The following is a 25,283-nucleotide window of genomic DNA, read 5'->3' as shown; positions in this document are numbered from 1 at the left end:
TATGAGGAGAGGCTGGGGGACCTGGGGTTATTTAGTCTGCAGAAAAGAAGAGTGAGGAGGAGGATTTGATAGCAGCCTTCAACTACCTGAAGGGGGGTTCCAAAGAGGATGGAGCTAGGCTGTTCTGAGTGGTGGCAGATGACAGAACAAGGAGCAATGTCTCAAGTTGCAGTGGGGGAGGTCTAGGTTGGATATTAGGAAAAACTATTCACTAGGAGGGTGGTGAAGCACTGGAATGGGATACCTAGGGACGCGGTGGAATCTCCATCCTTAGAGGTTTTTAAGGCCTGGCTTGACAAAGCCTTGTCTGGGATGATTTAGTTGGGGTTGGTCCTGCTTTAAGCAGGGGATTGGATTAGATGACCTCCTGAGGTCTCTTCCAACCCTAATCTTCTACGATTCTATGAATGTTTGTTAGGTATATCTGGCTCTCGTTTTCCATCTCTAAACTCCCTCGCAAAGCTCCCTGATTTGCTAGCTCCTCTGGTAGTTAGGAGCTGCCTTTTAAAATTTCTGAGTTAGTCCTGCCCCTTCCTGAAGGCCTTCAAAAATCACAGCTGGGAAATTAAAGGGAAACAAGCCAATAGAACTTTTTGTAGGCTTCATTTGTAAATGTCAGGCTTTAAAGCAGCTGAGAACATATGGGAAAATGTCCAAAAAATTGAAGCATAGTTCTTTTGAGGAACTAAAACGGCACAAATGTCCATGAACTAATGTATGAAATTAAAGAGTTACAGCTTCACTTTCAGTAACATTTTATAAGTCATCTTTCCCTCTCTCACACTCTCTCTTTCCTTCTCTCTTTACTTTCATTCTATCCATTTTTGCTCATAATCTTTTTTAGCTTTTGTTACCCACCCTGGTTTATTTCTGACTTCTCCATTCTCCTCTAGTCACTGTTAACTGATTATTTTTCTCTCATAGTCTCCATTCTGTCCCCCAATTTTACCCCTTCCCCATTTGCTCCCCCTGGGTGTTTTCCCTCTCAAGAATGTTTTCCTTTCACTCTATCCATTTCTGTTTTTCACCCTTTTTCTAGGACTCTCCCTTTATTCTTGCTTCCTCTGCTCCCTCTGGTTAAACCCACTCTGTCCCTGCTTCTTCCAGTGTTCATTCCCTCTGAAGCACCTGGCATTGGCCACTGCCGTAAGACAGGATACTGGGCTAGATGGACCTTTGGTCTGACCCAGTCTGGCCATTCTTATGTTCTTAATACTCAGAAAATCATGAGATTGACACACCGCTCACCCCCCCCCTCCCCAAAAAGAGATTTTTAAAGAAGATTCTATAATGGTTTCTGGTCTGTCTCTTGGTTTTTAATTTTCCCCTGCCTATCCCCTATATCTGTGTGACAAATAGAGACATCCCATATCTACAGAGGAATGTGACTTTGGCCCCTGTTGCAGGAGCTGTCACTGGGGGGCCCCAATGAGATCTGATTAAAGAGTTTTGTACAAAACGCTCCCTGCTGGTGTAGAGGTTCCAGCTTCTCTCTAAACCCCAAATCCCAATTAATTAATTCTCTATCCCTGCTGCCACCACATCTGCCTGTCCCCCAGCCCAGCAATTACTTCTCCCACCAAAACCCTACATCCCTCCCTGCCCCGCAGTGACCCTCTGCTTCTCCTGCAGCTTCAATGGGTCTCCCTTTCTCTCTCCCCCCCCCGCCTCCCAAAATCCCTGGTGCTGCAGAGATGGAGGGGGAGGAGATGGAATAAGGAACCAGAGGGTTGGGTACACGGGAGTCCTCCAGGGTCATAGAGACTAGCATGACTGTGGCTAGGGAAGCCCATTTTTTAATTCCCCCCATGTATTAGTGACACTGTCTGACTGAAGATCCCCAGAGTCCTCCTGGACCATAGAAGATAGCGACAAACAGTCTAAATAGCTCCTTGGGCAATGAGATTGGCTTCTCCATCTTGATTACTTGCTTCTTTCTGTGGTTTCACAGTCCAGACATAAGACCCCAAGGACCCTCCAGGGTCATAAAGACTGGAGTTTCCAAGGCTAGAGAGGCTGATTTCAGGGTCCTCAGTGCAATATTCCACACCCTGTGTCTCAGGGACACAGTCTGAGCTCGGATCCTGCCCCCACCCAGAGCCGGGGGTAGATTCTCTCCCCAGGGACAGAGGCTAGTGGGAAAGTGAAGATTGGGGCCTTGTTATCAGCATCGAAAAATGTCACTTGGCCCCATTCACCGTCCAGACAAACCTGGATCCTCCTGGGGACCTGGCTCAGGGGTAGTATGGTTGCAGGGGAGGTGAGAGCCTGGAACAGACCCAACCACTGCACAGCCCAGATCCCCACTTCAGGGTTAAAGCTGACTTCTCCCTTCCTCCCACAGCCCAGAATCCTCTGTCCCCCACCTCCACATCCCAGCAATATATCCCTGAAGTGAATCCCTCAGAGCCCAGCACACAGGCCCAGGAGTCAAATCTCTCTGGATTGTTCGGCAGATGTTGCCTGGTGTCTCCCCATTTCACACTTTTCTGATCCTCAGACAGGATGAGTCGGGGATGAGCCGTGTCTGGATCCAGAATCACATTCACTACGGGGGAGAGAGAATCAGAGTTCAGCCCTGGGGGAATCTGGGACCATTTCTCACACTCCCTAACATCCCTGCTTGGCAGTTCCTCAACCTGTGTAATGGGATCCACTTCTGTACTTTCTCATTTGAATATAGAGCCTGCAGCTCCCTGCTCCCCAGCTGGGGCTGGTTCATTCCCAGCAACAGAGACTTGGCAAGGAAGGTAGCAAAAGCTTGTAATTAGGAGAGTCCTGAGGAGGCAGGTACCAACTTTGAACCCCAGAGGGAGTCTCCTCCCATAAATGCATCCTCCACTGCCAGGCCTGGGAGCAGAGATGAAGACGCAGCACAGGGGAAGAGCCAATAGTTCAAGGCCAGTGAGCAGGAAGCAGGAGGTGGCAATGGGTGGGGCAGCCCCTTCCCAGCCCAGAGAGAAGGGAGGTCTGCAGGTGGCAGCACTAGAGAGACACCATCTCCCCAACCCACAAAGCAGCTGCAATGGCAGAGCCCAGCCCTGCCCAAAGGAGAAGAGCCATGGGGAACAGTCTGTCCCCCAGGTGAAATGGGGAAGGGTGTGACAACCAGGAGGCTCTCTCTCCTGACCACCTTGAAGGTAATATTGGAAAGGCTTGTCAATGTCAATACAAATTCTCAGATCACAATTAAGGTGGCTTTAGGGCTGGGCAGTGCAAGTGTCTCTGGTTATTGCAGTGTGGGAAAGTTGCTTTCATGGACATTTTCTGTTAATGGAAGGAAAAACTCCCCCAAAGCTCACCCTGGATGTGTGATCCCAGAGATCCTCCCTTCCCTGCTCTCGCTCAGGTGGGAAAGAGTCTGGAGGGGAAAAGGGTCACAGAGATTAGAGCACAGCGTCTCTGATTTACAACACCAGCCTGGGGAGTTGCTTCTCTCTCCTGAATGGCTGAGAATAAGCAGAGATGCCCTGGCAGTTCGTCCCCCTGGCTGCTGAGACTTTCTGTGGTGGCTGCTTTTTCCCTCCTTCCCAGCTGCATCTCCCTACTCTTCCACACCTTAGTGTGCAGGTGGTTGAAGCCCCCTTGGTGCATCAGAGGATAGCCCTGGATGGTACAACCAGACTCAGAACTAGAGTGACTGGATGGAGCCCACAGTGCTCAGCCAGTGCACGGGGCTGCCCACCCTACATGTCCCCTCTTTTGTGTTCCAGAAGGTGAGGACAATCTAGCCTCTTGTTTCTCTTGCTTTCCTCAACCAGGTCCCGTGAGAAGGCGTTTCCCATCCATCCCTCACAGCTGGCCCTCTGTAACTCATCATCGCCTCTTGCACCACAAGCCTCCCCAGCCACCTTTGACATGCCACCTGTATTGGCTGAAGGACATCCAGCTGGTTCACCTCTGTACCAGTCCCCGAGAACATCTGTACATGCTCGTGCTCCACACCATCCACTTCCTTGCCTTTGTGTTCCATCCTGACTCCAAATGGTGGGACCTACAGGAGAGAAAATGAGGAACTGTGGTGGGCCAGCCTGCACTCCACTTTTGTTCCACAGCCCACTGGGGATATTAGGTGGTGTGTCAGCTTGCAGCCCCTTTTCCAGCTCTTTTTGAACCTCTTACTAAAGTTCTGGCTGCAATATTCCCTGCACCTCCTGATGTATACACACCCCATTTGTGACTTCGGAAAGTGGCAAGACCTCCTTATTAATCTCCTCCTGGTGATGGCCAAGATGGCCACACATCACTGCAGGAGGACAAATCTGGAGGGAGGGAGAAGTGCTCTGAGACTGTGGCATGTATATCCATTCCCTTTCAAAATCATGTCTCCAGGCACCGTTCCCCTGGGCAGTGTTCACTGACTCCTTAGACACCTTTGAGGAGCGATGGATGCTCTCTGGGGTTCTCTGCTTGGTGTCCCCTTCTGGCTCCCTCATTTTTAATTTCTGACCTCTCTCCTTGTCCTGGTTTCTCTTTCATTGTCCCAAATACTCCATTGCTCCCTGGGCTTCATGGTTTCTCCCCCTTAGTTGAGGGGACGGGCCTTTAGCTTTGGGAAGGCGTAGATCCACCATGTCCCAGTACATGCAAATAACATCTCCCTGCTTTTCCTGCTGGAGCTTCTCCTCTGAGGGTTAGAGAGGAAGGTGAGAACCTGAAGTTGCAGGGAGGGGAGTTAGAGGAGGAAGGTAATAGATATAAACCTGGGGGAAGCTCTATACTGAGCCTGTCCTTCTCTCCCTGGCCTGGGAGAAGAGAAGGGGATGGGTATTGGGGATGATCCACTCAGGCCAGAGAGTGGCCCCTTCTCCAGCCCAGAGAGCAGGGAGGATGTGGCAACATCACAGAGGGACCATATCTCGAACAGAGGAGAAAGAGAGCAACTCAAATGGGAGATCTCAGCCCAGCCCAGCTGAAGAGAAAGATGGGATGCTGGTGAAGAGCAATCGGAGCGAGCCCCTCACATAGGGGAAAGGAAAAAAAGGTGGCAACCCATCTGAATTTAATATTTAAAGGGCTTACGGACATGTATGGAAATGCCAGGGTCAGCATTAATGACATATCTGTGTTGGTGAGGGAGAGTGTATCTACACAGCAGTTTAAGCCTGGGTCTGAGCCTGGGCTCAAGCCAAACCCTCATTGCATCCACACTGCAAATATGCTAATCTAGGGCTCTGATCCAGAGTCCCAGGACCCTGCAGGTCTGGAGGGTCAGAGCCCATGTTAAACTGGAACCCAGGGTCCAAGCCCTATTGGTTTCCTATGTGCATGCATCCGTGGCTTGACTTGGGTGTGGAAGTCTTCTGGGTGTATCCTATAGTTCCTGGAGGCGGAGGAGCAGTGCTACAGGCAGCCAGCACAGCATGCCAGACACAGCATTACTACCTGGCCGAGAGGTCCCCCTTCCTGCTCCTCCCACAGTGGTGGTGGAAGTTTCTCCTCCATGGTGGTGCACGGAGCTTGCCTGGAGCAGGGAGCAAAGTTAGGAGGTGGGTCATCCTTCCCTCAGCCATACTGAGCCGAGAGCTCTGTCACTTCTTCTCCCTGCAGGGCAGCTGCTATGGTCCCTGCTCTGCTCACTGGCCCTTACTCCAGGCCCTCCTGCCCTCTCTTGGGCTGCAGGTGCAGGGTCACCTGGGCAGCATGCACTATTAGGGTGGTCAGTGGGAGCCAGCACCAAAACTTCTCTGCAGCATCCCAGAGGTCTGGGGGTGTGGTGATGGCAGGGATAAAGGATTCCCCAGGGTTGCTGGAGCACACTGCATCCCAAGCCTTGGGGATGGATTTTGCCACTTTGCAGCAAGCAGCAGCCAGACTGGAATGTGTGTGTGTCTTCCCTCTGACACCTTCATTTTATGTCAAACTTCAAAACAAACTGAAAAAATCAAGCAAGCAAGCAAAAACTCCTCACCTTCATTGATCATCCTATTTGAAAAATTAAGAATTACAAAGTTTCACTGTAATAGTTTGACACCCTGGAGGCTGATGTCCTCATTATCCTTAGGACAGGCACAGGGGCATGTTTTTTGCCAATGTGACCGAGCCTAGAGCTGGAGAACCCAGTTATCCGATTAGACAGTAATTCAGTATAATGCCCTTTCAAATGGAGACAGCCACCAAATGAGCTAATTATGCGGCGTATGTACTCATGTGCTCCTTACGGGCACCCGCGTCCCATCAATAGCACGGCCACAGTTAGGAAACAGGATTGGCAGTCGAGTTTCCCCCCAGTGCAGAAAATTCTTAACCTAGAGTTAAAATGCAATGTTGATGCTCAAGCCCAGGATTCCCTGACAAGAGGTCAGCTGACTCAAATCCCTTACGCTTACATTGCTATGTAGGCCTAGCCTCAGAGTGTTTGTTGGTCAGGGAGAGAGTTTCTGTTCGTCAGTGGGTGCAGGGACTCAACACTAAGGATGGTATCAGGATTGTTTGTGTGATTTCGGCTTGGGAGCTCTTAGTATTTCATGTTTCAGAGTAGCAGCCGTGTTAGTTTGTATACGCAAAAAGAAAAGGAGTACTTGTGGCACCTTAGAGACTAACCAATTTATTTGAGCATAAGCTTTCGTGAGCTACAGCTCACTTCATCCAATGAAGTGAGCTGTAGCTCAGAAAGCTTATGCTCAAATAAATTGGTTAGTCTCTAAGATGCCACAAGTACTCCTTTTCTTTTAGTATTTCATGTTTTTGTTTTTATTTTTATTTTTAGGGGTGTGTGTCATGGTCAGTGTTGGTTTGGTTTGGACATTTATCTAGAAGTTCATGAAAATGTTTTCATGGGATTTTCCTCTTTATTTAATGATAATCTCCACCTGAAGTCTCACCTGGTCTGTGTGATCCTAAGGATTTCCCTCTTATTGTCTCCAGTTCAGATGGCAGAATGTCTGGAGGGGGAAAGGATAAGATAGATGATATTTCATGCTGTCATATTTGTGACATCCTCACTCTTAATTGACATAATTGTATTTTAATTAAGAGAGAAAAACAGTTGAAGAGAGACAGAGACACACCCAGATTTTTAACAAAGACTAATATGAATCATCCTATTTTCTCTTTCATTCAAGCGTCTCAAATCAACAGAACCAATATCCATGAAGCCTCAGAACCACTCAAAGAGACACTATGTGGAAGACAGATTTTCTGTTCCCTCATCCTCCAAACCCAGCTGATTTCTCATTCTCCTTTTGCATTTTGTCATAAGCCAGGCCAGATCCTGCAAAGATTTTAGCATTAATGTAACTTTACAAACATTGGCCTCTTTCACATCAGTGGGATGCTGAGACTTTTCAGGATGAGGAGCCTGAATTGTGAGCTCTTTGGGTCTATTTACTCAGTATATGTACAGAGCTCAGCACAATGGGGCTTTCATTCTGCATAGACTGAAATACAAATAATATTAAAATTATTTCATAAATGCGGAAACTGAGTCAGGGAGAGAATTGGCTCAATGGGCCTCATTCACCCCTGCACTGGTAAAGGGACGGGGGAAACAGTTTGTGGTTCTCCTATTCAGTAGCTGCTGGGGTCAGTGCAGACATTGGCACAGGCTGCGGAAGTCCGGAGGTCCAGCCTGAGTTGCACCTCTGGTCCAGTGGCCCCTAGATGACTTCTCCCGGAGGCAGTGTCAAAGGCACAGCTTTACCCTGGCCACACCCCATTATTCCTGCTCCACCCCTTCCTCCTCTGCCCAGCCCTCGACAACTCCCCTCTGTTCCCTGCTTTCCCGGGGCACTCCTTGAGCCTGCTCCACCCCTTCCTCCTCTGCCCAGCCCTCAACAACTCCCCTCTATTCCCTGCTTTCCCGGGACACTCCTTGAGCCTGCTCCACCCCTTCCTCCTCTGCCCAGCCCTCGACAGCTCCCCTCTGTTCCCTGCTTTCCCGGGACACTCCTTGAGCCTGCTCCACCCCTTCCTCCTCTGCCCAGCCCTCGACAGCTCCCCTCTGTTCCCTGCTTTCCCGGGACACTCCTTGAGCCTGCTCCACCCCTTCCTCCTCTGCCCAGCCCTCGACAACTCCCCTCTATTCCCTGCTTTCCCGGGACACTCCTTGAGCCTGCTCCACCCCTTCCTCCTCTGCCCAGCCCTCAACAACTCCCCTCTATTCCCTGCTTTCCCGGGGCACTCCTTGAGCCTGCTCCACCCCTTCCTCCTCTGCCCAGCCCTCAACAACTCCCCTCTATTCCCTGCTTTCCCGGGACACTCCTTGAGCCTGCTCCACCCCTTCCTCCTCTGCCCAGCCCTCAACAACTCCCCTCTATTCCCTGCTTTCCCGGGACACTCCTTGAGCCTGCAGCTGCTGTGGAGGAGCTAGAGGCACAAGAGGCTCCTGTGCTGGGAGGATTCTCCTGGGTTTACACCTTCCCTACAGCCCCTTTGGCCCACACAAGCTGCCACACGGGGCCAGAGCACAATGGTGAGCTGGGTCCACATTTCAAAAGTGGCCTTACATTGAGGGTTTACATTTTGGTGCCAACCTTTAGGCCTTGTCTACATCGTTTTGTCGGCAAAAGGCAGCTTTCGTTGACACAACAGTGGAGGTGTACACACTACAATGCACCTCTTGGTGACAAAACTCTCCTGCTTTACTGACAAAATATAACCACCGCAATGGGAGGCATAGAGATTTTTGCAGCAAAGTTAGATCAACAAAGTGTCAGTGTAGACACTGTGTTTGTTACGTTGCTGTAACTGGCCTCCGGAAGGTATCTCACAATGCCCACCATAACCGCTCTGCTCACTGTTTGGAAATCTGCTGCCATTCATCCAGCTATGTAGACATGTGTCCCTCCCCTTTCAAAGCCCCAGGAAGTCCCCCATACACAATTTGTCTCTCTTTCTCACATACACACTCCCCACACACACAGTCTCTCACACGGTCCGCCAACACATGCTCTCTCTCTCTCTCTCACACACACACACACCCACCCACACCCTGTCACACATGCTTCCCCCACACAAACACACACTTCTGTGGGCTTCTTCTATTACTGTTAGGGTTACCATATTTGAATATTCAAAAAAGAGGACACTATGGCGGGGGCGGGGAAGGGGGTATTTGCTTGCCCCACCTGCCCCCACCCCAACTCCACCTCTTCCCCATCCCCATTCCAACCCCTTCCCCAAAGTCCTCGACTCTGCCCCCTCTCTGCCCCATTGGACCCCCCCCGCTGCTGGCTCCCTCGCCGCTCGCCTCTTCACTGCCCACCGCTGGCTCGCCGCTCGCCTCTTCACCCTCCCCGCCTGCCACTTGCCTCCTCACCCGCCCACCAGCCAGCCACTGGCTCCCTCGCCGCTCGCCTCTTCACCACCATGCCCCACTCGCCTACTCACCCCTCCTGCCGCAGGTCGCTCTGGCTCCTAGGATCAGGGACAGCCAAGGGGTCTCCACGTGCTGCACCCGCCACAAGCGTGAGCTCCGTGGCTCCCATTGGCCAGCACCAAAGAAAAGCACCAATGGGAGCTGCCGTAGCCATGGAGTGGGGCTTACAGGTGCCGGCAGCACGCAGAGAGCCCTCCGCCCCCCCACCCCTGACTCGACCCGACCCTGAGAGCCAGAGGCACCTTCCGGGGGGCGAGGTGGGGAGTCCCAGCGGTGCTTACCTGGGGCGGCTCCCAGGAAGCATCCGGAAGGTCCCTCTGGCTCCTAGGTTCGGGTCAGGTCGGGTCAGGGTGCGGGCGGAGGGCTCGCTGCCCGCTGCCGGCACCTGCAAGCCCTGCCCCCGCAGCTCTGATTGGGCAGGAGGCAGCACGCGGAGACCACCTCCGCCTCTGTGCCTAGGGGCCGCCCACACTGCAGGCTCCTGCCAGCGGGCAGGTGCCGGGAGCTGCCCCAGGAAGCGCCACCAGCCCCGGGACTTTGGTGTGTGTGGTGAGGTGAGCGGTCCCCAATATCGGGACAAAGGGTGTCCCAACCGATGTGGCAAAATCCCGGACGTTTTTAGATATTTAAAAATTCCTTCCAGATGCTGATTTAAGAACCAAAAAGTTGGACATGTCCGGGAAAATACGGACGTATGGTAACCCTAATTACTATTCAGCAGTGTCAGTTTGATCATGTTATCAAGCGTTACTCTAAAAAGTGATCTAAGATGTGTAACTTTTCAGGCACACACAGAAATCATTACAAGGTTCATAGCACAGTGCAAAGAAACAATGCCAGGTTCAGCACACTACAGCAACACACGTTACTGTGGCTCAGTTTTAAAATGCTCCTTCAAGGCATCCTCCAGCCAAATAGCCCCCCATTGGGCTCCTCCTATAGCCTTGTGTTCAATACAAGCACAATACACAGCACAGCACAATACTGAACAGCAGGGTAGTATCCATGCTTTCTGACAGTGATGGCTGGGGTGCAAGTTGCCAGGGCAGTTGAAAAATAGCTGGCCATACAGTAGGATGCCCATGGAACAATGAGATTGAGAAACCTTCATCATGTGACTCTCTACCTGCCTGCATGAGGCATTGCAAACCCTTCACAAAGCACCTTCTGGCCAGGGGCACAGTGGGATAGCTACCCAGAGTGCCCTGCTGTCTGTGTCAATGCAAAGCTACTATTGTGGATGTGCTTTGCCGACACAAGGAGCACAGTGTGGATATGCAACAGTGGTTTAATTATAGCAGTGGCTGTTTGTTGGTGTAACTGGAATCGACAAAACTCTGTAGTGTAGATAGACAAGGCCTTAGGCACCTGGGTCCCGGAGTTCCTTGGTAATGGGCACCTGCAGATCCTACGGACTCCAGCTGCATGTGGGGCTGCTAAACAGCTCTGGAGCACATGCCCTGTAGTTCTGTAGTTGGAAGAGTGAAACTGAGGTACCCCAAATTTTGTACATTTTTACCTTAATGATTGTACCAAAGTTCACAGAGTGAAATAATGTGAAAGATCCTGGCACCTGGACCCTTACTTCATCTGCGCAGTTTGTCTGCTTTCTACTTTTTATTAAATAGGTACATAATCTAATTGAACCAGTTGCCCAGAGCCCATCTCCACCCATAGTCCCAGAGACACACCCTGGTTTCCTTTCCTAGATCCCTTCTCAGTACCTTTGAACTTCCACAGAATCTCCATTAGAGCAATATTTTGCTGGGAGAAATCACTGAGTCTCTTTTCCAGCTCAGGAGAAATCTCCACTGGCTGGAGGAACTTCCCCTTCTCGCACCTGGAGAGGAAGAATTTCATGATATTATGTTTCTTTTAGTGACTCATTATAATTCCTTGCTAGTGGAAGTTGCTGCTCTTATGGGCCTGGAGTTAGAATTCCTCCACTTCTCCCAGTCTCAGAGCAGGCACAGCACTGGCCATGGCAGTGCAACCTTTCCCTAAAGGCCCCATTAATATTCTTCATCTCTAGCCTGGACAGAGCAGATCTGTACATCAAAGGGGAATCATGTTTTCATGACCAATTCACTCCTTCGCCTCCATGCACTAATACTAGTATGTTCCCCTATTTCATGCGCACAGTGCTATCGGATTGTTCTTTCAGGAACTAGATTGAAACCTCAGGGGCCCCCGCCCCCACCAGTTCCTTCCACACAGGTCTCCAAACAGTCCTGAGGTGGTAAAGGCTCTTGATTCCTGCTGTCCAGGGCATGATTGTAACCAGTGCCTTGAGCTGAAAGGCCCATATTGATCCTCAGGGTTCTGAGGCAGCCAATTCCCCAGGGATGTAATATCTCTAGGAAATACTGTAGGCCAGTCTTTCCTACTGAATTGATAATTCAAGAGTCCTGTGTAAAAGGGTGAGGATTAAATGCATAAATGGGAATTACATTCAGAATGTGACCTTGCCCCATATATTTTGCTGCAGTGCCCTGGGGAACTATAGTAAAGAACAGAATTATCAGATACATAGATGAACATGATTTGTTGGGGAACAGTCAACATGGTTTTTGTAAAGGGAAATCATGCGTCACCAATCTACTAAAATTCTTTGAGGGGGTCAACAAACATGTGGATAAGGGGGATCCAGTGGATATAGTGTACTTAGATTTTCAGAAAGCCTTTGATAAGATCCCTCACTACAGGCTCTTAAGCAAAGTAAGCTGTCATGGGATAAGACGGAAGGTCCTCTCATGGATTAGTAACTGATTAAAAGACAGGAAACAAAAGGTAGGAACAAATTATCAGTTTTCAGAATGGAGAGAGATAAATAGTGGTGTTCCCCAGGGGTCTGTACTGGGACCAGTCCTATTCAATGTATACATAAATGATCTGGAAAAAGGGGTAAACAGTGAGGTGGCAAAATTTGCAGATAATGCAAAACTACTCAAGATAGTTAAGTACAAAGCAGATTGTGAAGAGTTACAAAGGGATCTCACAAAACTGGGTGACTGGCTAAAAAATTTGGCAGATGAAATTCAATACTGATAAATGCAGAGTAATACATATTGCAAAACATAATCCCATCTATAGTTATAAAATGAGGGGGTCTAAATTAGCTGCTACCATTCAAGAAAGAGATCTTGGAGTCATTGTGGATAGTTCTCTGAAAATATCCACTCGATGTGCAGCGATAGTCAAAAAAACTAACTATGTTGGGAATCATTAAGAAAGAGATAGATAATACAACAGAAAATATCACATTGCGTCTATATAAATCCATGCAAAATCTTGAATATTGCATGCAGACCTGGTCACCCCATCTCAAAAAAGGTTCAGAAAAGCACTACAAAAATGATTCTGGTTATGGAACAGCTTCCATATGAGGAGAGATTAATAAGACTGGGACATTTCATCTTAGAAAACAGACGGCTAAGAGGGGGGCTATGATAGAGGTCTATATGTAAGCAGTGTCAGGATGAGCTCCACCCTGACATCTGGTGGTGAGGTGTGGCAAGTTGTGGAAAAGAACTTCAGGGGCCGATGTCATTTGCATAGGCACACCCACCACGCCTAGAATGAGACCATAGCTGCTCAAATGGTCACTTTGGCTGCTGTGGGATCCCCAGCGTCTCTGTTATTGGGGCAGGAAGAATAAATTGTTATTACCCTGATTATGGGAACTGTGCTTGGAACTGTACGTGGCCTTTTGTTATGATGGAGGGATTCACCATCAACTAAGTAGCACTCGCTAGGCAAGGGTCATGGGTTCCAAAACTGTGTGAATAGAGAGAGGCTGGGGACAAGTATTAATACTTGGTGGCATGGGCCCCTTGGTGAGGGCCTTACATGCTAATTGCACTTCCTCCTCTCTCCACTGTGGAATATCAGAGCTAATTTTGATTTCATTAGAAGTCTAGTTATAGGCTGCTGAGCTCACTTTGGGCTGACAGTGCACCAGCACTGGGGCTCCCCTACTACAAGCTGAATTCACCTAAGAGCTGAAATCACTGAGTGTTGTGTTAAGTAGTGGGGGAGCCTGAAGATATATTGTGGAGCAGTTTGCGGCACGGCTGGTGAAGCAGTTCAACGCGGAGCAGTGTGTGGATGGCAGGAGCTGCTTGTGGGTCGTGGAGCTGAGCGCAGTGGAGCGAAGGAGTTCGTGGGGCGGCTGGCGGAGCGGAGCGCAGCTGAGCGAAGGAGTTCGTGGGGCGGCTGGCGGAGCGCAGCGGAGCGAAGGAGTTTGTGGGGCGGCTGGCGGAGCGGAGTGCCGCTATGGAGCTATGGGGCGGTCAGCTTCAGATCATGTAAGGTGCCTCTTATCCCTGTCCCATTTCCACCCAGGTTGGGAGGTAAAGCTCCGCAGATAAACTTTTGAACTCTGGGGCTGCCCTGACCAGGGACAGAGACTTTTGGGGCATTGGACTTTTGGGACTTTGGGTGATTTGGGGTTGCTGGACTCAAGAACCAAAGGGAAAAGGGCATGCCCCAATTTGCCTGGGGTGGGTTTTTTTTTTGCTCATGGGTTGTGTTATGAATCCTGTTGGTGGTGTTTCCCCAACATAATGCCACATTGTTTCTCTCTGTTATTAAAAGGCTTTTGCTACACTCAGGCTATGTGCTTGCGAGAGGGGAAGTATTGCCTCTTGGAGGCGCCCAGCGGGGGTGGTATATATTTGTCCCAGGTCACTGGGTGGGGGCTCGAGCCGGTTTGCATTGTGTTATTGGAATGGATCCCCTAGATATTGAACCCGGCCCTTGTTGCTGCCAACTCTGACGGGCAGAAGGGTTACATTTTTGGGGGCTCGTCCGGGATAGCCTGGGTCAGTACCCCTCGCAAGCACCTGTTGAGTGATCCACTACATTGGGAAACAATTTATATTTTTTTTTTGTTTTGTTTGTGCTTATATTTTGAGGAAATTACTGTTTGTATAATGGCTAATATGTCAGGTTTGTTGGGCCCTGGCTCAGCAGCTTCTAGCTCAGGGGCTGCAGCCTCGGCTGATGATTGGACAAAAGCTCTGGGGCAAATATTGGAAAAGGTTGTGCTGCCCCATGCTGAGTCAGACTCTTGTCGTAAGTTAAGATTATTTGCTGGGGAGGAGGAGTTTGAACCCTGGTTAGAGCATACCACTGAAATGCTGCAAGAGTGGGCCGTACCAGATGCAGAAAAGCGAAGATGCCTTATAGAGAGCCTTGGCGGCCCAGCATTAGATGTGATTCGCACCCTGAAGCTCATTGACCCTGGGGTCAGTGTGAAGGACTGCCTAGAGGCCCTTGAACACAACTTTGGGAGCGTAGAGGGCCCTGAAGACAGCTACTGTAAGTTCCTTAATTCCCGACAACAAAAGGGCGAGAAGGCTTCAGCCTACATACAGAGACTGGAGAGACTGCTTCAGAGAGCTGTCATGAGGGGAGCAGTGACTGCTGAGCAGATGGATCAGACCAGACTGGCTCAAGTTGTAAGAGGAACTCAGTATCAGAACCCGATTCTACTTCATCTCCAGCTAAGAGAACGACGGGAACATCCCCCAAGTTACTCCCAGCTGATAAAAGAGGTCCGAGTGGAGGAAGAAAGGCAGGCTGCCAGTGAGTTTTGGGAAGCCCAAACATCGGAGCCAGGCAGCACAACACCACTGCAAACGGCCAGTGTACTGATGGTGAGCACCAGAGAGGAACTTGCCCAACAAATGCAGGTCCTGACGGAACGGATAGCTGAGCTGCAAAGTACCGTTGACCGAGTTAAGACTTCCAGGAATAAGAAGCCTCAAACTGTGGCGATTGAGAAGCCCGCACTTAGAGCCACCATCCCCCCCAGGCGAAGGGGAAAAGGTCAATTCTTCTGCTACCGATGTGGTCAGGATGGACACAGTGCTGCCAAGTGCCGTAATGAAGAAAACCCCTCCTTAGTGTATGGAAAGCTGAGGATCAGTTGGGAGAGATCCGGTAGCTGCCAGAGGGTCTGGGGACGGGGACCCCCCAGGTCTGCAGGATTTGAAGATTCCCCCAGAAAAGACTGTCCAGCTGGGATCCCCACAGGACTGATAGGGCCTCGAGCAGAGGTCACGGTGAGGATCGAAGGGGTGGAGTGTAAAGCAGTGCTTGACACTGGATCTCAAGTGACTATTATATTTCAGTCATTCTACCAACAGATGCTTAGGCACCTGCCTATACAGCCACTGACTGGCCTTGGCCTGTGTGGCCTCAGCATGGATGAATACCCCTATCAAGGGTATGTCATAGTGCACCTGGAATTCCCAGAGGAGGTTGCTGGGGTAAGAGAAGAGGTAGACACAGCTGCCTTAATATGCCCTGACCCTAAAGGGACTTCTGATGTGTCTGTGCTGATAGGGACCAACTCCAGTCTCTTCAAGGTACTCGCGGATTACTGCAGAAGGCGGGCTGGGGACCAATACCTGAATACCCTGATGATCCATATGCTTTGTGCTGAAGCCTATAGGAAAATTGAGAGCGCTAAAAGGGACACATCTGAGCTACCGCTTGGGGCACTGAAGTACGCGGGCACAACCCCCTTAGTAGTGCCTGCAAGGACGGAGCAAGAAGTGCTTGTCATGAGTACCTGTCTGAAAGGCAGTAAAGGGACATTAGCAATGATAGAGCAGCCGATGGGAGGAGAGCTCCCTGAAGGAGTGTTGGTCCCCAGTGGAGTCATAACCCTACCTGCTGAAGCCCAGGAAAGGGTGACTATACTGATTGCTAATGAAACGAGTCGTGATGTTGTTGTGAAGCAAGGACAAAAGATAGCAGACCTCTTTGAGCCTGAGTCGATTGTAAAACCCCAGTATGAAACTCAAGTTCCGACAATAGACCCAGCAAAGTTTGACTTTGGAGATTCACCAGTGTCTGAGGACTGGAAAGATCGCCTGAGGAAGAAACTTTGTGAAAGATCCAAGGTGTTCTCACTGCATGAGTGGGATGTGGGATGTGCAAAAGGAGTAGAGCACAATATCAGACTACATGACTCTCGACCTTTCAGGGAGAGATCTAGGAAGATTGCTCTCTCTGAGATGGAAGATGTGCGACATCATCTTCAGGAGCTGGCTGCGAATGGCATCATTACAGAGTCCCGTAGCCCATACGCCTCACCCATTGTGGTAGTCCGCAAAAAGAATGGGAAAATCCGGATGTGTATTGACTACCGCACCCTAAACAGCCGTACTGTGGTCGACCAGTACACTATGCCTCGAGTGCAAGATGCCTTAGACTGTTTGCTGGGAAGCCAGTGGTTCTCTGTGTTGGATCTTCGAAGTGGATACTACCAGATCCCTCTGGGAGAAGAAGATAAGGAGAAGACAGCCTTCATCTGCCCATTAGGGTTTTATCAGTTCGAACGCATGCCCCAAGGGATTTCTGGAGCACCTGCCACCTTTCAACGTCTCATGGAGAAAGTTGTGGGAGACATGAATTTACTGCAAGTGTTAGTTTATTTGGATGACCTGATTGTGTTTGGAAGAACCTTAGAGGAGCATGAAGAAAGACTTCTTAAAGTGCTTGATAGGTTGGAGGATTATGGTCTGAAGCTTTCAATTGACAAATGCCAGTTCTGCAGAACCTCAGTGAAGTATGTGGGTCACATTGTGTCCCAAGAAGGTGTGAGTACTGATCCTGATAAAATAGAAGCACTCACTACATGGCCACGTCCAAGTAACTACAGAGAACTCAAGACCTTTCTTGGATTTAGTGGCTACTACCGCAGATTTGTGAAAAACTATGCTACGATTGTAAAGCCTCTGAATGATCTTACCAGGGGACATCAGTCCAGCAAGAACAAATCTAAGTCCAAGAATAAGGGGAGGTCCCCAAAGCCTCCTGTGCAGAGACACAATGGCCCCTTTGCACCATTTGGGCCACGGTGGGATGAGAGATGTGAAAGGGCTTTTCGAGAAATCATTACTTGCCTAACTCATGCTCCAGTCCTAGTTTTTGCTGACCCAAGCAAACCATTTATCCTGCATACTGATGCCAGTTTGGAGGGTCTGGGAGCAGTCCTGTACCAGGAAGTGGAAGGCAAATGTAAACCTGTAGCCTTTGCCAGCCGAGGATTGTCTGATAGTGAAACTCGCTATCCCACCCACAAGCTGGAATTTTTGGCCTTGAAATGGGCCATCACTGAGAAATTTCGAGACTACTTGTATGGTGCTCAGTTCCAGGTGTGGACAGACAACAATCCACTGACTTATGTGTTAACAAGTGCTAAGCTGGATGCTACAGGGCAGAGATGGGTGGCTGCCTTGGCTAGCTATGAGTTCAGCATTCAGTACCGATCAGGGAGAAGCAATGTAGATGCAGATGCATTGTCCAGGCGTCCGCAGGCTCCAGAAGTTGCTGTGATACCCACAGATGGAGTGAGAGCTATTTGCAGTGTAAGTCGCCGAGAGCCAGAGGCCCGTGAGGGCTTTCAGGGATGTGTTGCAGAAGCTTTGGGCCTGCCCCCTGAATGCATGCCTTCTGCTTCAGTGAACTATATTGCATTAGACCAATCTCCTTTGCCCATGCTCAATGCGGCTGACTGGCAAGAAGCCCAGCGGCAAGATATTGACATTCGTGATACACTACTTGCCAAAAGGGAGGGGCGAAGCCCAGCTGCGGTTGTCCCACCTAACCCGGAGGGTAAACTACTGTTGAGAGAATGGACCAAACTAAAACTGATTCAGGGAGTGCTACACCGAATGACCACTGACCCTTTACAAAAACAACGAGCACAACTAGTACTGCCAAAAAAGTACAGAGCCCTGGCCATGAGGGCCCTGCATGATGACTTTGGGCATTTAGGGATGGAGAGGACCCTGGAACTTATTCGTAGTAGGTTCTATTGGCCCCGAATGGCTGAAGATGTTCACAGGAAATGTGAGACTTGCGCTCGATGTGTTCAAAGGAAAACTCTGCCCACGAGGGCTGCATATCTCAAGAACATCACCAGCAACAAACCTTTGGAGTTGGTATGCATTGATTTCTTGTCTGTAGAGGTAGACAAGAGGAATGTTGGAAACATTCTAGTAGTGACTGACCATTTTACACGGTATGCACAAGCATATCCCACACGTGATCAGAGGGCCACCACCGTTGCTCGAGTATTGTGGGACAAATATTTCTCAGTCTATGGATTCCCGGCTCGGATACACTCTGATCAGGGGCGGGATTTTGAGAGTCACCTTCTGAAGGAGGTGCTGAAGATAGCAGGAATTAAAAAGTCTAGGACAACGCCTTATCACCCCCAAGGTGATCCTCAGCCAGAGAGGTTCAATCGAACCCTATTAGATATGTTGGGAACTTTGCGACCAGAGCAGAAGGCAACCTGGAGCCAGCATGTCGCATTTCTGGTGCATGCCTACAATGCCACAAAGAACGATGCTACGGGAGTCACCCCATATCTCTTGATGTTTGGGCGAGAACCAAGATTACCCATAGACTTGTGCTTTGGTGTATCAGAGGATGGAGATAGCTATGAAACTCATCAGCAATATGTATCCCGACTAAGAGAAAAGCTGCGGGATGCTTATCGCTTAGCTACCGCTGCGGCTCGGAAGAACGCAGACCGCAACAAACATCGATATGATGCTAGAGTGCGTTCGCAGGAGCTCCAGCCGGGGGACAGAGTCCTGCTGCGAAATTTGGGTATTGCTGGCAAACACAAGATAGCTGACAGATGGAAGGCAATACCTTACCTGGTGATGGAAAAGCTGGGAGATCTGCCGGTCTACAAGATCAAACCTGAAGACGGTCCAGGGCAAATAAAGACGGTGCATAGAAACCTTTTGCTCCCTGTGGGGGAATTGGTAAGCACCCCTTATGAGATGGGCCACGGCAGGGCCGCCGGGCAGAACAGAGGTGCTAGACCAAAGCCACCATCCAACACAGACAGTGGGCCCCCTGCAGCTAACTTACCCCTATTCTGCACATCTGAGAGTGAGTCTGAGGAGGAAGACACAACCCTGGTGTATCCTGGGATGGAGACAAGATTTCAGTCTCGATCAGCTGAACCAAACGAGAGTTTTCCCTCTTCCGCCCTAAACCCAATGGCGGAACTATTTAGGCCCCTTTCTGATACCCCGGTGCTGCTGATGAGACCCCCCTGTGATGACACACACAGGTTACTGGACAATGGGGACAGACAGGTAGAGGATGTCCTGGGCACCTTGGACCCTCCAGCGTTAGAACTAGGAGTGCAGGGGCCTACACCAGTAGCCGAGGGACCCTCCAGGGAAGCCTCTCCATCCGTCACTCAAGAGGATGTTCCCCCTACCTCGGCAACAGAGATTCTCAATAGACGAGACAGGGTGATAAGACCAGTGAAACGGTTAACTTATGATGCACCTGGGGTGACTAGTGAGGAGCCAATACATTTAGCACACAGGCTTGTGGAAGCTAAAGTGGGCTTCCTGAGGCCCTTTGGAGGAAACCAATGAGTTGGTATAAAGGGGGTGTGATTTGTCGGGACGACAAAGTCTCGGCTGGGGGGAGGATGTAAGCAGTGTCAGGATGAGCTCCACCCTGACATCTGGTGGTGAGGTGTGGCAAGTTGTGGAAAAGAACTTCAGGGGCCGATGTCATTTGCATAGGCACACCCACCACGCCTAGAATGAGACCATAGCTGCTCAAATGGTCACTTTGGCTGCTGTGGGATCCCCAGCGTCTCTGTTATTGGGGCAGGAAGAATAAATTGTTATTACCCTGATTATGGGAACTGTGCTTGGAACTGTACGTGGCCTTTTGTTATGATGGAGGGATTCACCATCAACTAAGTAGCACTCGCTAGGCAAGGGTCATGGGTTCCAAAACTGTGTGAATAGAGAGAGGCTGGGGACAAGTATTAATACTTGGTGGCATGGGCCCCTTGGTGAGGGCCTTACATGCTAATTGCACTTCCTCCTCTCTCCACTGTGGAATATCAGAGCTAATTTTGATTTCATTAGAAGTCTAGTTATAGGCTGCTGAGCTCACTTTGGGCTGACAGTGCACCAGCACTGGGGCTCCCCTACTACAAGCTGAATTCACCTAAGAGCTGAAATCACTGAGTGTTGTGTTAAGTAGTGGGGGAGCCTGAAGATATATTGTGGAGCAGTTTGCGGCACGGCTGGTGAAGCAGTTCAACGCGGAGCAGTGTGTGGATGGCAGGAGCTGCTTGTGGGTCGTGGAGCTGAGCGAAGGAGTTCGTGGGGCAGCTGGTGGAGCGGAGCGCAGTGGAGCGAAGGAGTTCGTGGGGCGGCTGGTGGAGCGGAGCGCAGCTGAGCGAAGGAGTTCGTGGGGCGGCTGGCGGAGCGCAGCGGAGCGAAGGAGTTTGTGGGGCGGCTGGCGGAGCGGAGCGCCGCTATGGAGCTATGGGGCGGTCAGCTTCAGATCATGTAAGGTGCCTCTTATCCCCGTCCCATTTCCACCCAGGTTGGGAGGTAAAGCTCCGCAGATAAACTTTCGAACTCTGGGGCTGCCCTGACCAGGGACAGAGACTTTTGGGGCATTGGACTTTTGGGACTTTGGGTGATTTGGGGTTGCTGGACTCAAGAACCAAAGGGAAAAGGGCATGCCCCAATTTGCCTGGGGTGGGTTTTTTTTTTGCTCATGGGTTGTGTTATGAATCCTGTTGGTGGTATTTCCCCAACATAATGCCACATTGTTTCTCTCTGTTATTAAAAGGCTTTTGCTACACTCAGGCTATGTGCTTGCGAGAGGGGAAGTATTGCCTCTTGGAGGCGCCCAGCGGGGGTGGTATATATTTGTCCCAGGTCACTGGGTGGGGGCTCGAGCCGGTTTGCATTGTGTTATTGGAATGGATCCCCTAGATATTGAACCCGGCCCTTGTTGCTGCCAACTCTGACGGGCAGAAGGGTTACATATAAAATCATGACTGGTGTGGAGAGAGCAAATAAGGAAGTGTTATTTACTGCTTCTCATAACAAAAGAACTAGGGGGTCACCAAATGAAATTAATAGACAGCAGTTTTAAAACAAACAAAAGGAAGTATTTCTTCACACAACGCACAGTAAACCTGTGAAACTCTTTGCCAGAGGATGTTGTGAAGGCCAAGACACAAACAGGGTTCAAAAAAGAACTAGATAAGTTCATGGAGCATACGTCCATCAGTGGCTATAAACCAGCATGGTGTTCCTAGCCTGTGTTTGGCAGATGCTGGGAATGGTGACAGGGGGTGGATCACTTGACGATAACCTGTTCTGTTCGTTCCCTCTGGGGCACCTGGCATTGGCTGCTGTTGGAAGACAGGATACTGGTCTGACCTAGTATGGCCATTCTTATATTTTTATGAAATGTAGAGTCAATACACTCTCCAAGCCCTTTCACAGCATCGTAAAGAATGAGGGGAAGTGAAATAGAGCCACATACCTGCTCAAGGTGCTTCTGACATCCTAGAGAGGAAAGAGACAGAAAAACAATTTTAGTCCCAAATGCTGCCCACTGGGGATCCCAGAGAAGGGATTTTGCAGATATGGGAAAGAGAGGCCCTGCCTTGGCCCTAGGGCCATGGATTTGCTGAGTTAATGTCATCTCTAATATAAATGAGTCTGTAATTCTTCAAAGAGAAACAATAATTCACATTTCAGGAATGCACACACTGAATTACACTGTGAACTCTGACTGCTGGTCTCCAGTGCCCATGATTCAGGAGCTGTCCTGTCCCTGTGTTTGGATCAGGGATGTTTATAACTCAGTCTCACCTGCAGGAATTCACTTGCTGGCTTCTGACACTTCCCCTCCAGCTCACTGATCAAGTTGCTGAGATGGAAAATCTCCTCAGACATTTTAGTGACATTGTCATTCTGTATCTTCACAATCGCCTTTTCCAGATTTTCCAGCTGGCCCAGCAGGAGTTGCTCTTCTTCTTCTAGAAACTGCCGCAGTTGCTGAAATTCAGATACAACCTTCTGCCTCTTGTTTTGTGTCTGTATCTATTTTTTTTAAAAGAAAGGACAGGTAAGGGTTAGAGAGAGAGTCTAGGGTCCGTTCATGGAGTGCTGACTGTGCAGGAGAAAGAATTTCTTTGAAAATTCTGTGATGTCTAACGCATGATTATACCCTGTCCTTAATAGGGAGAGGATTTTCTACCACTTTCCCATTTGTCCCTAATATTTTATCATGGGATGTTTCTATGTCTGACATAGTCAGCACACTGTGTTAAGCCAGACCCAGAGCAGCAGCCAGCAGGACTGAGCACTACATTAACAGAGATGCGAGGGGAGAGAAATAATTAACAATGCAAGAAATGTCTGCAGACTCAGGCAGACAGCACTGCACGAGACATAGTCTGCTCACCTTGGGAGGAGTTTTGTGAAAGACACAAGGGCTAGAAATTAACTCATTAATTGGAATGGAAGCTTAGATTCTACAGAATATGATGTGGTCCTGTTCCTGAGAGAGGATTTCTCAGGGCCGGTTTGTGTAGGTGTGCGAAGACACAGGACTCTAACACAGACATCCATGCTCATGAAGAAACACAAAGCCCACATTCCCCAAGTCCATGGAGGAAGCTGCCTACAAACAGATGTCCTACCAGGTGCACCTGAAAAGGGAAGCCAAGGGGCCTGGCCCATCCACTTTTCACCACAGACCCAGCCCTCTCCCCCTCCTCTTCTCGCCGAGGTCCAGCCCCCCGGCCAGGCTGGAAGCTGGAGCCCGGCCAGGGTAAGAGAGGCCCAGGGAGCCCAGGCTGCTGGGAAAAGCCATGGGTGGGGGGTCCCAAGACCAGATTCCTAACAGATGGCCCACTGCAAGTCCCTGCAAGTTAATAACAATGGGCACCTACCAGATACTCCAGGCTTTTCCCCTCTCCAGTCACTTTAAATCTCAGAAGCTTTTCTCTCTCTTCCTTCAGAATCTCCAAATGGGCCTGAATCTTTTCCTGAAGAAACAGAAATGATGTTGGGAGGTTTCATTTTGAGAGTGCTTGGGGTGGGGTGGGGGGTTTCCATGTCAAACCGAAGACTCTGTAGGTGACTGTCAACCCTACCAGGTTTATGACATCAGGAACACCAAGGAAATGAAACCTCATTAACAGAGACAGGGAGTGTTTTATATTGAGACTGTTTTGAATTATTTGTCCCCTTTCTCCATAGAATTAAACGAGCAAGAAACTGGAGTCACATGATGGTGAATCAATTAACCTGTTTTTGAGAAGGTTTAACTCACAAAATGATACAAATCCCAGGTGTTATATGCAGTGTTGTATTTGTGTTGGTCCTGGGATATTAGGTGTTAATGGGCCATGGTGGGGAACAAATAAATCTATTTTTGAGAAGGTTTAGCTTACTTTGTGATACAAACAAGAGGAACTACCAGGACCATTGAACTTCAGCCCTGAACCCCTGGGGAGCATACTAGTTGGGCAGAACTTGCTTAAGCACTAAAGCAAACCCTACTAGAGATGCTGATTAGTGTTAAGAATGGCTGGAGTTTGACTTAGTGCTGTTCTAAACCCTTTCAGTGGCAATGCCCGCTGTGTAGTTACCCCAGCGTCCCTGGAAAAGTGTCCAGAAGCAGTGGATTCTGGAAGATTTCAAAAGGCTGCACTGTAGGACTAATGGAACCACTCTGGCTGGTCCTTGCCCACATACACAATAAAACAGTTCAGACTGGCACAGGACAGCTCTTCCCAGGTTAGTTTTGCGGCAACCCAGGCTAATGCCCATGGTGTTCGGCATGGACCTATGCTGTCTGGAGCCCTTTTGTGTGTGGACTCAAGCTGCTTGGGGTCCACACAGGGTTTAGCACAGTGACCTCCTCTAATGCAGGCTGGCATCTGAATTTAATCCCTTACGGAGGAACACAGGAATTCAGAATCCCAGTGGGAAACCTCATCTCCCTGCTGGGCCTGAGGCCTTTATTAAGGAGTTGCTATATAATTTTTCATACATTTTTTTTCTTCACAGAGCTGAATGATGCAGATACATCAATAGCTGTAGGAGAGAGAGAATATGTGTGACTGGCAACTTGTGATTAAATGAACCTGCAACTAACATTCAAAATTATTTCCCATTAGGCTGGAGAGAAGTTCCCTACCTTCTATTCCTGGGCAGCCTCCTCTATGGGAACCACAGCGTGAGCTCTGTGAGCCTGGGATCTGTCACACACCACACAGATGGGGGTTTGGTCCTCTTCACAGAACAGTTTGAGAGGCTCCTGGTGCTCATCACACACACTATCCCTTCCTGACCCTGTTCCTGCCTGGAAACTCAGCTGTTTGGCTATTTCTACAACATTTGCCAGCTGCCTGTTTGGCCTGAGGTTTCTCTGCTGAACAGTTTCTCTGCACTGAGGGCAGGATACTTCCGAGTCAGATCCCTCCCAGCACCGGCTGATGCAGCCTCGGCAGAAATTGTGCCCACAGTCTATAATCACTGGGTCTTGAAAATATTCCAGACAGATGGGACAACTAGCTTCCTCCTGGAGACTTTCCATGGGGTTCTCTGCGGCCATGGCTCCCTCTGGACAGTGTAAGTGTAAGTTTCACTTTCCTGAGCTCAGAAATATGCCCCTCCTGCAAAAACAACTGGGTGTTTTCCTACCTGGCACTGACTCATGCGGTCTGGTGAGCTGGAAGGTGCCAGCTGGTAACATTATAGCCCCAGAGGCTTTTCTGAAAAATGAACCACTAGGGCTCTGGTGCTGCAACCAGCGCCCCCTGTGCTGGTGTGGAGGGTCACTGGGGCTTCACAAAGACACCAATGTCCACCTGTGATGGTGAGCTTGCAGAAGCAGGGTCTGTGTGTTTAAGGAAGGAAATTGTTAAATTCACAGGCTAAAAACTTGGTTAAGTTGGAGTGTTTCCAAGGACTGATTCTCATGCACGCTAAGACTGTTCTGGTTCAGTGTAAAAGGGCCTTGCAGTGTTGCCAACCTTCAGGATTTTTTCATGAGCTTCATGACAGTTGATGTGTTTGTTAGAACCCCAAGCTCCTGGAAGCTTGTGATTAGGTGAGACTCTGGCAACTTCTAT

General features: G+C 49.6%; 1 pseudogene; it reads right to left on the bottom strand.

Annotated features, from left to right (window-relative positions):
• Positions 1 to 2,058: 2,058 nt before the first annotated feature.
• On the bottom strand, positions 2,059 to 24,763 carry LOC144272763 (zinc finger protein RFP-like; annotated as a pseudogene).
• Between the last annotated feature and the right edge of the window lie 520 nt (positions 24,764 to 25,283).

The sequence above is a fragment of the Eretmochelys imbricata genome, chromosome 12 (genome assembly GCF_965152235.1).
Source record: "Eretmochelys imbricata isolate rEreImb1 chromosome 12, rEreImb1.hap1, whole genome shotgun sequence".
Taxonomy (NCBI): Eukaryota; Metazoa; Chordata; order Testudines; family Cheloniidae; genus Eretmochelys; species Eretmochelys imbricata.
The sequence above is the reverse complement of the archived record's forward strand: the minus strand, read 5'-3'. Positions and strand labels throughout refer to the sequence as shown.